This window comes from Dromiciops gliroides, chromosome 4 (assembly GCF_019393635.1).
Source record: "Dromiciops gliroides isolate mDroGli1 chromosome 4, mDroGli1.pri, whole genome shotgun sequence".
Classification (NCBI taxonomy): Eukaryota; Metazoa; Chordata; class Mammalia; order Microbiotheria; family Microbiotheriidae; genus Dromiciops; species Dromiciops gliroides.
In genome coordinates, this window is record NC_057864.1 from 8,939,327 (window position 1) to 8,952,235 (window position 12,909).

Genomic DNA, 12,909 nt, shown 5'->3' on the forward strand with positions numbered 1-12,909 from the left:
TGGTCATTGCATCAACATCGCCATAGAAACAGGACTGATATGTATATCTCTAAGGAGAACAAGAAGAAATGTGATAAATTTCCCAACTCTCCTTTGGTCACACTGAGACAGTAGAATTTATTGAGCATCTTGTTATAGCCTACAATTTTTGTCTGTTATTAAAACAAATGACAAGCATCCTGTCCATACTGCTACCACAGGGTGAGATTTATATACCTGCCAAATGAAGGGTGCATCATCCCTTTCTTGTGTCCTACTTTGAGAACCTTGGCTGACAGACTATTCATGAAAGTGATGAGTCTGTGCCACTTCCCGTGACTTTGAAAGTGCTATTTCCAATTCAGTTCAGTTCAATCCAATTCAATTCACTCAATTTCAGTTGAATTCAATCCAATTCACATTTAAAACATTTCTAACATGGTGGGCATTGTGCTAGGTGCTGAGACAAAAATGAAGTTCCACTTGTTTACATTCTACTGGGAGAAGGGGGAGGGAGAGAATAGATGTATTTGCTGGAAAGCTGATAGAACACTTCTCATAACAACACCTAAAATCATCACTAAAGTTGCAAATTCTGAAAGTGAAATAAATAAAATGAAATGAATCCTCTATTCTTTCCAAGTTTTTTATATTTAAAAGGATCTTTTTATTTAACAGGTAGGATGAGAATAGCCTTTGGTCAAATTTTGAAAAATAGGCAAGAATGGTTAATGTCCTATTGAATATGCAGCATTAAGACTCCAACAGATATATCTTTCTTTAACAAAAAAGGAGAGGAGAAAAACGCTCTGGAGAAACCAATAAATTACAGAATATGGATGGCTAGAGGCCCTTTCTCTTTTTTTAAAGAATAATTATTATTTAGGCTAAAGTAACCCTATACATTAAATTTCCACAGATCCTACTCACTTCTTTGAGTTAATGTTGCCCAATTTGTAAGGCAAAAAAAAAATTAAGATGGGAAATCAGAAATGTTAAATGGTCTGTCCAAGTGCTGTTGAGTAGGTCTTAGTCACTTGGGGGAGATTAATGGAAGATGTTCAAAAGAACTGGAGTCAGGGAAATCGGATTTCCAATTGCTGCCACTGTCACTTGCCAGCTTAGTCATTTATGTCACCTCTTCTATGAAGTTCAGTTTCCTTATTGATAAAAAATGGGGGCAATGTTGACTGAGTAGAGTTTTTGTGAAGATTACATGATACTGCATGTAATGAGGTGAAAAGGTTGAAAATAGTATGTTTACAGGACTCTAAATTTGAGATTTTGTCTTTGCCAATAAAAAATTAGGTTTATTTTATTTTATTGGGTTTTTTTTTGCCAGTAGGGAGCCTACAAAGAAGTTAAAGGTTTGGTCATTGCATTTATTTTTTGGAGAGGTTATTAACTAAACACTCATATATAACATTGAGAAGCGGATATTGGTCTCTAAATTAGCTTCTGACAGACTCTCTCCCGTCCCCATTTTTTTCAATAGTTTTTTGTTGAATCACATCTTTGTTCCAATACCTGGAATCTTTGAGTTTATCAAACTGCACTATTACTATCATTTGTTTTTATCTACCGCATCTCCAATCCATTTACCAACCTCTCTCTTAACTACTACCATATTGTTTGGATGACTGTTGCCTTGCAGTAAAATCTGACATCTGGTAGTACTAGGCCATCTTCCCATTTATTTTTTAAAAACTCCTTTGAATTCTTGACCTTTTGTTCCTGCAGATGAATTTTAAAAATTATTTTTCTATCTCTACATAATGTAATACTTTGGATTTGATTGGCATGGGAATGAAAAATAAATTAATATAGTGGTATCATTTTTGTTATATTGATTTTGCTTACCCAAGATGTATGCACATTTTTCTAATTGTTTAGATGTGCTTTTATTTGTATTCTGTAGTTGTATTTAGGTTCTGTGTGTGTCTTGGAAGGTAGATTACCAAGCACTTTATATTTTATTCATTCATTTTAAATGCAATTTCTCTTTCTATCTCTTCTTTTTTTTCTTCTTAAGTGAGGCAATTGGGGTTAAGTGGCTTGCCCAGGGTCACACAGCTAGTAAGTGTTAAGTGTCTGAGGTCGGATTTGAACTCAGGTACTCCTGACTCCAGGGCCAGTGCTCTATCCACTCTGCCACCTAGCTGCCCCTCTATCTCTTCTTAATAAATGTTAGTAATATACAGATATGCTGATAATTTGTGTAAGTTTATTTCATACTGTACATCTTTCCTAATGTTTTTAATTATTTCATGTAGGGGTTTTGTTGACTGTAGGATTCTCTAAGTAAACCATAATACTTTCTGCAAAAAGTGATATTTTTTCATTACTAGGTTTGTTCTCTTAATGTCTTTTTCTTGTTTTATAGTTATATTTCTATAGCTAGCTTTTTTGAGAACTATATTGACCAATAATGGTGATAATGGACAACCTTGCTTTACTTCTGATCTTATTGACAAGGCGTCTAGCTTATCTCCATTAGGGATAATGCTGGCTCTTGATAGATATTACTTATATAAAGGAAAGATACTCATTTATGTCTTTTAGCATTTTTACTAACAGGAATTGGTACTGTATCTTTTCAAAAGACTTTTTTTCATATATTGATAAAATCCTATGACTTTTGTTGTTCTTGTTACTAGTATGGTTAATTATATTGATATTTAAAATTTTTCCTGTTATTGAACCAGTCCTGTTTTACTGGCATAAATAAAACTTATAGTATACAAACTTTCTGAAATGTTGCTATAGTTTGCTTGCTAATATCTTGTTTAAGATTTCTACATCAAGGGCAGCTAGGTGGCGCAGTGGATAGAGCACCGGCCCTGGATTCAGGAGGACCTGAGTTCAAATGCGGCCTCAGACACATGACACTTACTAGCTGTGTGACCCTGGGCAAGTCACTTAAACCCTCATTGCCCTGCAGAAAAAAAAAAAAAGATTTCTACATCAATATTCATTAGGTCTAAGGGACTATAGTTTTCTTTCTCTATTGGTTTTCCCTGGCTTATGCATCAAGACTATGATGTTATCATAGAAGGAATTTGTTGAGATACATTTTCCCTTCTCCCCATTAGTTTATATAATAATGGAATTAATTGTTTTTTTAAACATGTGATAGATAGTAACTAGTAAATCTATCTGATCCTGAGGTTTTTTCCCCTCCTTTTGTAGTTCATTTATGACTTGCTCAAATTCTTTTTTAAAAAATGCATTATTTATTCTTTTTTAGTTCTGTTATCCTTGGCATTTTGTTTTTTTATAAATATTCATCCATTTCACTTAGACTGTCAGTTTTATTGGCATAACATTGAATAAAATAGTTGCTAATCTTTATTCTATTTCTGCTTTGTTGATTTTAAATTCATCTTTTTATTTTTGATACTGGTAATTTGGTTTTCTTTCTTTTGTAAAAATCAAGTTATTGGTTCACATATTTTATTTTTTTTTTCAAAAAGCAGCTTCTAATTTTATTTTTAATTATTTTTTCAGGCAGATTGTCAGTATTTCTATTTTGATATTTAATTGATGGTTTTTGATTTTTAAATCTTTAATTTAATTATATTTAATTTGTTCTTCACTTTCACTCTTTTATTAATCAAAGTGTTTAGAGACATATATTTTTTTTCTAGGTAATGCTTTAGCTGCAACCCTCAATTTTTTACATTGTTTATTTCTCACTATATTTAATGAAATGATTATTTTTATTATTTGTTCTTTGACTCACCAATTCTTTAGGATTAAGTTATTTAGTTTTCAATAAATTTTAATTTTTAATTTTTTGGGGGGGGTGAGGCAGTTGGGGTTAAATGATTTGCCTAGGGTCACATAGCTAGCAAGTGTCAAGTGTCTGATGCTGGATTTGAAATCAGGTCCTCCTAACTCCAGGGCTGGTGCTTTATCTACTGCATCACCTAGCTGCCCCTAGAACAAATTTTAATTAATTTCTTCAGGGGCCTTTTAAAAATACAATTTTTATTGCCCTGTGGCCTATAAAAGATATATTTTAATTTTTGCTTTTTTTGCATTTGTTTGTGAGGTTTTTATGTCCCAATACCTTGTCAATTTATGTGAAGGTAACATTAACAGCAGAGATACATTTAAATTCCTTTTTTTCCCACTTATTTTTCCCATTTAATAATCCCTAGAAGACTATCATACCAAATTTTCATAAAATTAAGTTTCTTAATTTTGGGGGCTTATTTTTGTTGAAGTTAGATTTATCTAGATCCTAGATCTGAGAAGGACAAATTGAGGTTTCCCATTTTGGTTTTATTGTACATTTTCCCCCAATTCATTTTTCTTACAGGTGTTTAGATGCTGTTAAATTGGTGAATATATGTTTAGTATTTATATTAATTTATTTTCTATGGTACCTTTCAGCAAAATGTAGTTTCCTTGTTTCACTATTTTAACAAACTATTTTTATTTTTGCTTTATTTGAGATCACGATTGGTGCCCTACTTCTCCCCTTCATCTGAAGTATTATCGATTTTGTCCTAAGAATCTTTGAGCAAGTTTAATCTAAATAGCTTAAAATTTCACTAAGACTTTTGAAATGCCCCGTTAATGCCCACATATATGTACACACACACACACACACACACACACACACACATATATACTTTTAGTCACACTATTAACTTATAATAGATTATTATAATTAAGTCTATAGTGGCTCTATAACAAAAAACTGAACATTAATATTGGGGAACAATTATAAACTCTTCACTGTTTTTCTTTAACAGCCGGGGCAGACAATATCACAACACTCTTTGTTTTTTAATGCTTCGTTCAGAGAGTTGGAACCTGCCCTCTTTTGCTCTAATATGCACCTGGAGCTTTCTCTTAATAAATGATTGTGATCGTCCTGCCAATATCTTTTTAAACTTAATTTAAAACTATTTCTCTTTGAATCATAGGAAAGCAGTTCCTTCTTTAGGACCAACTCTTACTCTGAATCCATGCACAAAAGTATGGTGACTTCAGGGATCAACTGCTAATGAAATATATTTTAACTTCATCTACAGATTGATGACTTTCTAGATGAGTTCCTACTAGTCTATGGCATATCCTGATGCATCCATTAGCAGTTTTGATTCAAAAGAAATTCGACTAAGGCAGGAAATGTCAATCAGGAAGTCAGCAAGAATGAATGGAGTAGCAATTCAATTTGTCTACTGTGTATGGCTTTGTTTCTTTTATGCTGTTTTGAGAAGCCAATTGGATTTGCAAAGTTTACTAATTTCATCTTCTACTATTATTCTAACAGCATATTGCCCTAAAGATAAAGGATACCTAAAGCCAATTTATTGTGTACATGATGTTAAAATAATAACAAATTCATAAAATTAATCAACATAACTTGTATCTTTATGCAACACAATGGTTTTTGTTCATTGCTTTAGAAATGTGAGGCAGACTAAATTGTGTTTGTTTTGTAGGTGACGAATCTGGAGCACAGAGGTATAAATTCATTTGCCAAGAAATGTCAGTGAGAAAGCTAATTATTTCTAGAGTAATGGGAGTAGTCCACATTGTGTCTATTTGAAACAGATACCTTTATATTTGAATGCACATGTTTAGGCAAATTTTGAGTTCCAGTAAGGGGAGAATGCAAAGTTTCTTAAGCTTTTTGGTTTTATACTCCTTTGCACTATTAAGAAGTTGTCAAGGATCCCAAAGACTTTCTGTCTTTGTGGGGTATTTCTATTGCTATTTACCATATTAGAAATGAAAAATGATGAATTTTAACAATATTTATCAAATAATTAAGTAATAATAAGTTCACTACAGTTAATAGCAATAACAAATTTTCATGCAAAATAACTTTTTTCTTTTTGGGGGGGGAGGGGGCAATGAAGGTTAAGTGACTTGCCCAGGGCCACACAGCTAGTAAGTGTCAAGTGTCTGAGGTCGCATTTGAACTCAGGTCTTCCTGAATTCAGGGCCAGTGCTTTATCCACTTCGCTACCTAGCTGTCCCTCAAAATAACTTTTTTTCCAAAACAAAAAATTAACAAGAAGAGCGGCATTGTTTCACATATTTTTGCCAATCTCTTTTATGTCTGGCTTAATAGAAAACAGTTGGATTCTAATATCTGCTTCTGCCTTTAATATGTTGAGCTATGTTGATTTAATTGAAAAAAATCTGCCCTCATACAGACAGACGTCTTTTTTTTTTTTTTTTTGGTGGGGCAATGGGGCTTAAGTGACTTGCCCAGGGTCACACAGCTAGTAAGTGTCAAGTGTTTGGGGCCGGATTTGAACTCAGGTCCTCCTGAATCCAGGGCCGGTGCTTTATCCATTGCGCCACCTAGCTGCCCCCACAGACAGACACCTTGTTCTAAAAAGAAGCTTTACTTTCATGGGCAGATAATATTTTAGCAGTATTGTAAAAATTGTTTTGACCTCACAGACCTCATTAGAAGGTATCAGGGACACTTAGGGTCAGTGATTCACATTTTGAGAACCACTAGGACAGAGCCACAGCAAACTTCATGATAATAATCCTTTATAAACTCATGCTTTGACTAGCCCTTAAATGCTATGATTTGATTTCTCCTGGTAATTCGCTTAACTTTTCTTATAAGTGTTTAGTTAGAAGCCAACATTGGGTGGATATATGTTAGGAATAGAAATAAATAGTGTTACCTTCCAGAAAAATTTTGTTTCCCTCTTTCTCTTTAAAATAAGTCAGTTTTGAGGGCAGCTCAGTGGTACAGTGGATAGAGCGCTGGTTGTTGACCTTTGTCTTTTGCCTTCTGGAATATCTCATTCCATGTCCTCTGCTAGTTTAAAGTCATCAGTACTAAATCTTGTGCGACCTGATTGTGCTGCTTGGATATTGGAGTTATTTCTTTCTTGTTTCTTGTAGTATTTTTCTCTTGTATGGAAGCTCTAGATGTCAGCACTGACATTCTTCCAAGTTTTCATTTCGGGGTTTCTTTCAGAAGGTGATAGTAGATTCTATTTTCATATTCCTTCTTATTCTAATATGGCTAGGGCATTTTCTTCAATTACTTCTTGAAAAAATATAACTAGATTTTTTTGATTATGGGTTTCAGGTAATCTTAGAATTAAGTTATCTTTTCTTGATCTGTTTTGCAGGTCTTTTGTTTTTGATATACAATTTCTTATACATTTTTATATTTTCTCATTCTTTTGAATTTATTTTAAGAATTCTTATTGTCCTCTAGAATCATTAAATTCTATTTGGTCCATTCTAATTTTTGGAGATTTTTTTCTGCCAGGGGAAGGTAACATCTTCTGTTAAACCATTATTAGTTTTCCAGTTATTTTTTCCATAGCTCTTATTTTTTTCTACAATATCTTTTATAACTTGTATCATTTCTTAAAAAAATTATAATTGTTTTTCAGAGCAATCTTCTTTTAAAGATTTTGATTATATAGATATTATTGAGTTATTTTCCTCTTCTGTGTTGGTGCCTTAGGTATTCCTAGCATCATAAAAGTTTTCTCTCTCTCTCTCTCTGTAATATGCACCTATCATCTATCTGTCTGTCTATCTATCTCTATTTAAAATTTATTCCTCTTTTGTTGTTGCTGAGGCCTCAGGAGTTGAGTTGTATGTAGGCCTGTCCTATTCTGGGAATCAAATCAAGTTGAAGAGTTTCCTTTAAATCCAGTGATCTTTCCGTAACACCAAAGTTCTCCTCTTCTCCAACCAACCTCAGTTGAAGCCCTTTCCTTTGGATAAGGAGAAAAGGAAGGAGAAGCCTTTTCTCTATTATTCAGTGAAATCTGATGATATCCTTGCCTTGGGGGAGAGACTGAGTTGAGGCTTTTTCTTTGAGAGAAGGAGAGAGGGTCAAGCCTTTTTCTTTCACATTTCTTTTTAAATAAGCTATCAGGCTGAGTGGAAGCTTTTTCTTTTTCACACTGAGATTTTTTTCCCCTTACAATGTAGGTGTTTTTTTTTTAAGCTTAGCACTTTGTTGTTGTTCAGGCGTACCTGACTCTTTGTGACCCCATGGACCACAGCACTCCAGGACTTTCCATCCTCCACTATCTCTCAAAGTCTGTCCAATTTCCTGTTCACTGTTTCCCTAATATTACTTAGCCATCTTATCCTCTGCTGTCCCATTTTCCCTTTGCCTTCAATCTTTCCCCACCTCCGGGCCTTTTCCCATGATTCCTGACTTCATCTTATGTGGCCAAAGGATCGAAGCTTCTGCGTCAGTGCATGACTTTGCAGTGAGGAACCTGAATCAATTTCTCGAAGTCTGTCCATTTCACTTTAGTCTTTTAGGGCGTTGCTCTCCTGCTGAAGCACCTTTAGACACAGAGGCTTTCCTTACTGTCACTCACTCCACCTATCTCTTCAGTTACCAAATATTATCTTTATCTCATATATGCCACCTTCTCTCCAGTTACACAGTTATCACCCTTTTTTAGGTGTGATCATCTCTGCCCCCAGACTACTGCAAATAGTCATCTAAAAGATCTAGCTGCATTCTCTCTCCATACTTTAATCTATTTTCTACATAGCTACAGAGCTGTCAAAATGATTTTTCTGAAGTACACATCTGACCATCTTACCCTCCCCATTACACACATTTAGTAAAGTCCGACGACTCACTACGACCTCTGGCATGAAAGTCAAACCCCTCTCTCTGGCATTTAAAGCCATTCACAACCTGGCTCCAACCGATTTTTCCAGGCTTATTATCTATTACTCCCATAATGCATTCTGCAACCTAGCCAAATGGGCTTTCTTGCCATACTTCACCCATGAATGGACCTCTTTTTTTCTATGCCTTTGAACTGGCTATCCCTCATACCTGGAATGCTCTCTCACCTTCCCTCCATCTTTTAGAGTTACAAGCTTTCTTCAAAGGTCAGATCAAAGTTTATGTCATCCATCATGAAGCCTTTGCTGATTTATCAGCTATCAGCTCCTATCTTTGGGAATTGTCTTGCATTTATTTTGTTAATATTTCTTACACACATATTTGTACACATTGGTTTCCCCAAATGAATGGATTTTCCTTGAAGACAGAGACAATTTTATGTGTATTCCTAGCACAATGCCCGGGCACATTATAGATTCTTAATAAAAGTTTATTTGTTGACTGATTCATCTTTCTCAATGAAGAATTTTAAAGATACGCTGAAATTCACCATACCTATTGAGTCACCATGAGTAATCCTCATAGCACTTTGTAATCCTATATAAACTAAAGTGCTCATTAAATGATTACTTATCATAACTGACAAATATTATTAGCAATAATAAAAATAATCACAAGTATTCATTTAACACCTACTTTATTCTATTTGTATACTAAATACTAGGAATATAAAGGGACATAATACAAGGTCACTACCTTAAGGTGTATATTGTCAACTTGGAGAGATCAAACATATATTTAAAGGTGGGCTTTGAAGTAACTATAGGAATTAGAACAGGGGTTCTTAACTTAGGGTTGACAGATCCATTGGGTATCTGTGGAAAGATTTCAGAGGGGTCTATGAACTTGGATGGGGAAAAATTACATTTCATTTCACTAAAGTCTAACCGAAATGTAGTATTTACTTATGAATGTAGGTAACAAACATTGTTTTGAGAAGTGACCGATAGGATGGAGTCTGTAATACACATCAAAAGGCTGCTTGGGGGTGATTCTAGTCATGAAGACAGCTGTGTTGAAAGGTAAGAAGTTAGTAATATATATGACATTTTGAGATATATTTGTGATATATTTGGCTGAAGAGCAATATTCCAATAGAACGGTAGAAGAAGGACGAATGGAGTGGTAGTGAGAAGATAATGGAAATTCTACTTTGACAATGTAATGGATTTATGGTTTATTGGCTTAAGCATTCCTCTACATCTTCTTCTATTTAATTTCCATTCATGTCTTTCCAAAAATCTCACCTATATCTTCCCACAAATCCTTTATGGAAGATAGACCTAAGGCAATGACAGCTTTCTTAAAGCTTTAATATGTTTTTTTTTTTTTTTTAGTGAGGCAATTGGGGTTAAGTGACTTGCCCAGGGTCACACAGCTAGTAAGTGTTACGTGTCTGAGGCCGAATTTGAACTCGGGTCCTCCTGACTCCAGAGCCAGTACTCTATCCACTGCACCACCTAGCTGCCCCATGGTACCTTAAGGGTACCATGTAGCATTCAACATGTTTATTTGCTGTCTCTTATGACTGGCTCTCCATTTTTGATCCAGGTCTTCCATTGATATATTTTATGCCATGCTGGTAATGTTGCAGACTGCATATGCTCACCATCATTTATTCCATTGTCTTTAGTTAGTTGTACTAGGTTTTTTTCTGAGATTCTAAGTCATATAACACCACAGGTAGATGCCCTTTAGTAGAAGTGATAATTGAAAACACTTTATTCTCTAGAGACTCAATTCTGGACTCACCTTATTGTCCATATGCATCAAGTTCTTTCAACTCCCCTACTCCCATCTGAACACAAACCTATGGCCTACTTTGATGACTAGCTAGCTTATTCATTTACATAGTAACCATTTTTGGTTATATAGCCACTTTGCTTTTATAATGTGAATGGTTATAAGAATCTCTTTCATACTCCTGTGGATATCACTAAAGAGGATTTTTAGTGTTTTGGGGCTTGATAGAATTACTAGGTTATCTGTATAAACAGGAACATACAGAGAACTCTGACATTCATGGGGAATCTTTTATTTGAATATGTGCAAGACACTTTTCATGACACTAGTGAATAAAATGAAGGAAAAAATAAAAATAAACATTTTTGAGAACTTGTTATGTTTCAGGAACAATGCTGACATGGTGAACACCTCAATGTAGCATTTATTCTTCTGTCCTACATTTTATTTGAAAGTTTCAAGATTTATAAAACATGTGGTATAAATACTCAGCTGGCCCTTAAACAAAAGTTATCTTCAAATACACAGTTGTAATAGAGTCTTGTTTAATTTTAATGTATACATGTAGACATTTTTATTTAGGAAAGTTTTCACGGCCAAATTTTTTCTCTGAATCAGTTTTTAAAGAATCAATAAAGTGCATACACAGCAGGAACTTACATTCTTTGCATTTCTTATTTAGTCACCTGTATGACTATAAAGATACTGTCCACTGGAACAAAACCATTTGTGCAAGCTAGTTTATTTTCTTCTCTGGTTTTCATCAAGGATGCCCTCAATACATACATATAGCATTCTCATAAATAGTTTATAAAGATTGGAAAGTGAAGCATATGTCAGTAACCCACTGTTTCCTAAGATATGTTTGGTTTGATTTGAATAAAAAATTATTCAGTGCTATGTCCATAGTCTTCCACCTCTCTTTCTAAAGGAAGTTTTCAAGACATGTAGCCATGAGTCTTAAGCAACATTGAAGGTTTTTTTTTACTCTTTTAAAAAGGCAACTAGGTTGTGCAATAGATAGAATGCTGGGTATATCCTCAAATAAATGTTTATTGGATTGGGTTAGATAGAGCATTGGGAGTCAGAGACCTAAGTTCACTCCACTTTGAATCTGCTGCTCTGCCTGGGTTCAGCTCCACTGAATGAGATGCCCTTTCCAGGGTAAACTCTTCCCTTCTACTTTCATCATTGAGTTGCTAATTGAAGCCTTGACTGACATGACCTTCTTCAGCCTGTTCTCCCCTCTAATGGAGGGCTGGATGAAGAAATACCAAACTCCTCCCAATGCCTTCCTTTATAGAGGGGAGGAACTTGGTTTCAACTCTGGAAAAAGATTCCACCAAGCCAGATACTCCCTACTGGAGGGCATCTAGGATGGCAACATATTTAAAAATCATGCTATTTGAATATTATTTGTCCCAGGGAACAAAAAGCTTGGGGTGGGGAGAGTGATAGTTGTCCCTCAGCATTTGAGAGGCCATCATTTGGAAGAGGGAGAGAGGGATTATATTTGGTCTGTTTGGATTCAGAAAGTAGACCTAGAAGAAACAAGTGGGAGAGAGGGAGAAAGATAAATAGACAGGTAGAGGGAGGAAACGAGGAAAGGAGGGAGTGAGAGAGGGAGTCAGTCAGAGAGATAGATACAGATGTAAACTTGAAGCTAGGAAGAGCTTTCTAACAATTACGACTGTTCCAAACCAGAATGGGCTGCCTTAGGAGGTGATGGATGGGCTTTTCTCATGAAGATGCCAGAGGGTCATTTTTGGGGGGACACTGTGAAAAGATTCTTGTTTGGAACATTCATGGAAGTCCCTTCCAGCTGGGACAGTCTGCAACGCCTTGTCATTATACTCACATATAGTGAGAATGGTCTTTGGATAGTAGGCAAGTTTGTCACTGGGACCATATTTAAGGCTGACACACTCTGGGAGAACCTGCCAGAGCTTGTGATGGACACAGGCCATCCATTTTAATATGCAGGACTATCTACACACCAGCTTTGGTGGCAGAATAGGAGTTTTGCTGAACCATATTAATATCTGTTATGGATGTTAATTTAGAATATTAATTTCTAAATTAATAATAATCAGAGATAGTGTGGTGCAGTGGATGAAGAGCCAGATTTGGAGTAAGGAAAAGCCCAGGGTCACACAGCCAGGAAGTGTCTGAGGCCAGATTTTGGAGTAGGTGTCATTGTTCTCCTCTTTTTGCAGTTGAGGAAACTGAGGCAGATAGGGTAAGTGACTTTCTCAGAGTCACATGGCATTTTTCTGAGGCCAGACTTGAACTCAGGACTTTATGACTCTAGGCTCACCACCTAACTCTTTATTTGCCTTATTATATGTGTATAATAAACAGATACATATAAATATGTCTACCTATAGAGCCATACTTCTATTTTGCTTTAGTGTATAATTTTTAATCTCCTGTTCCATTTGGCTTTTCAAACTGTTGACTTTTTTCTCATGACTCTCCTGCATCGCTCTCATTTCCCTTTCCATTCTTTCCTCCTTTTC

The 12,909-nt window shown here is 35.2% G+C and overlaps 1 protein-coding gene across 1 annotated transcript in view; it reads right to left on the reverse strand.

The window, feature by feature from the left end:
- Nucleotides 1-12,909, reverse strand: part of LRRC7 (leucine rich repeat containing 7) — a 574,557-nt gene that overhangs the window by 269,659 nt on the left and 291,989 nt on the right.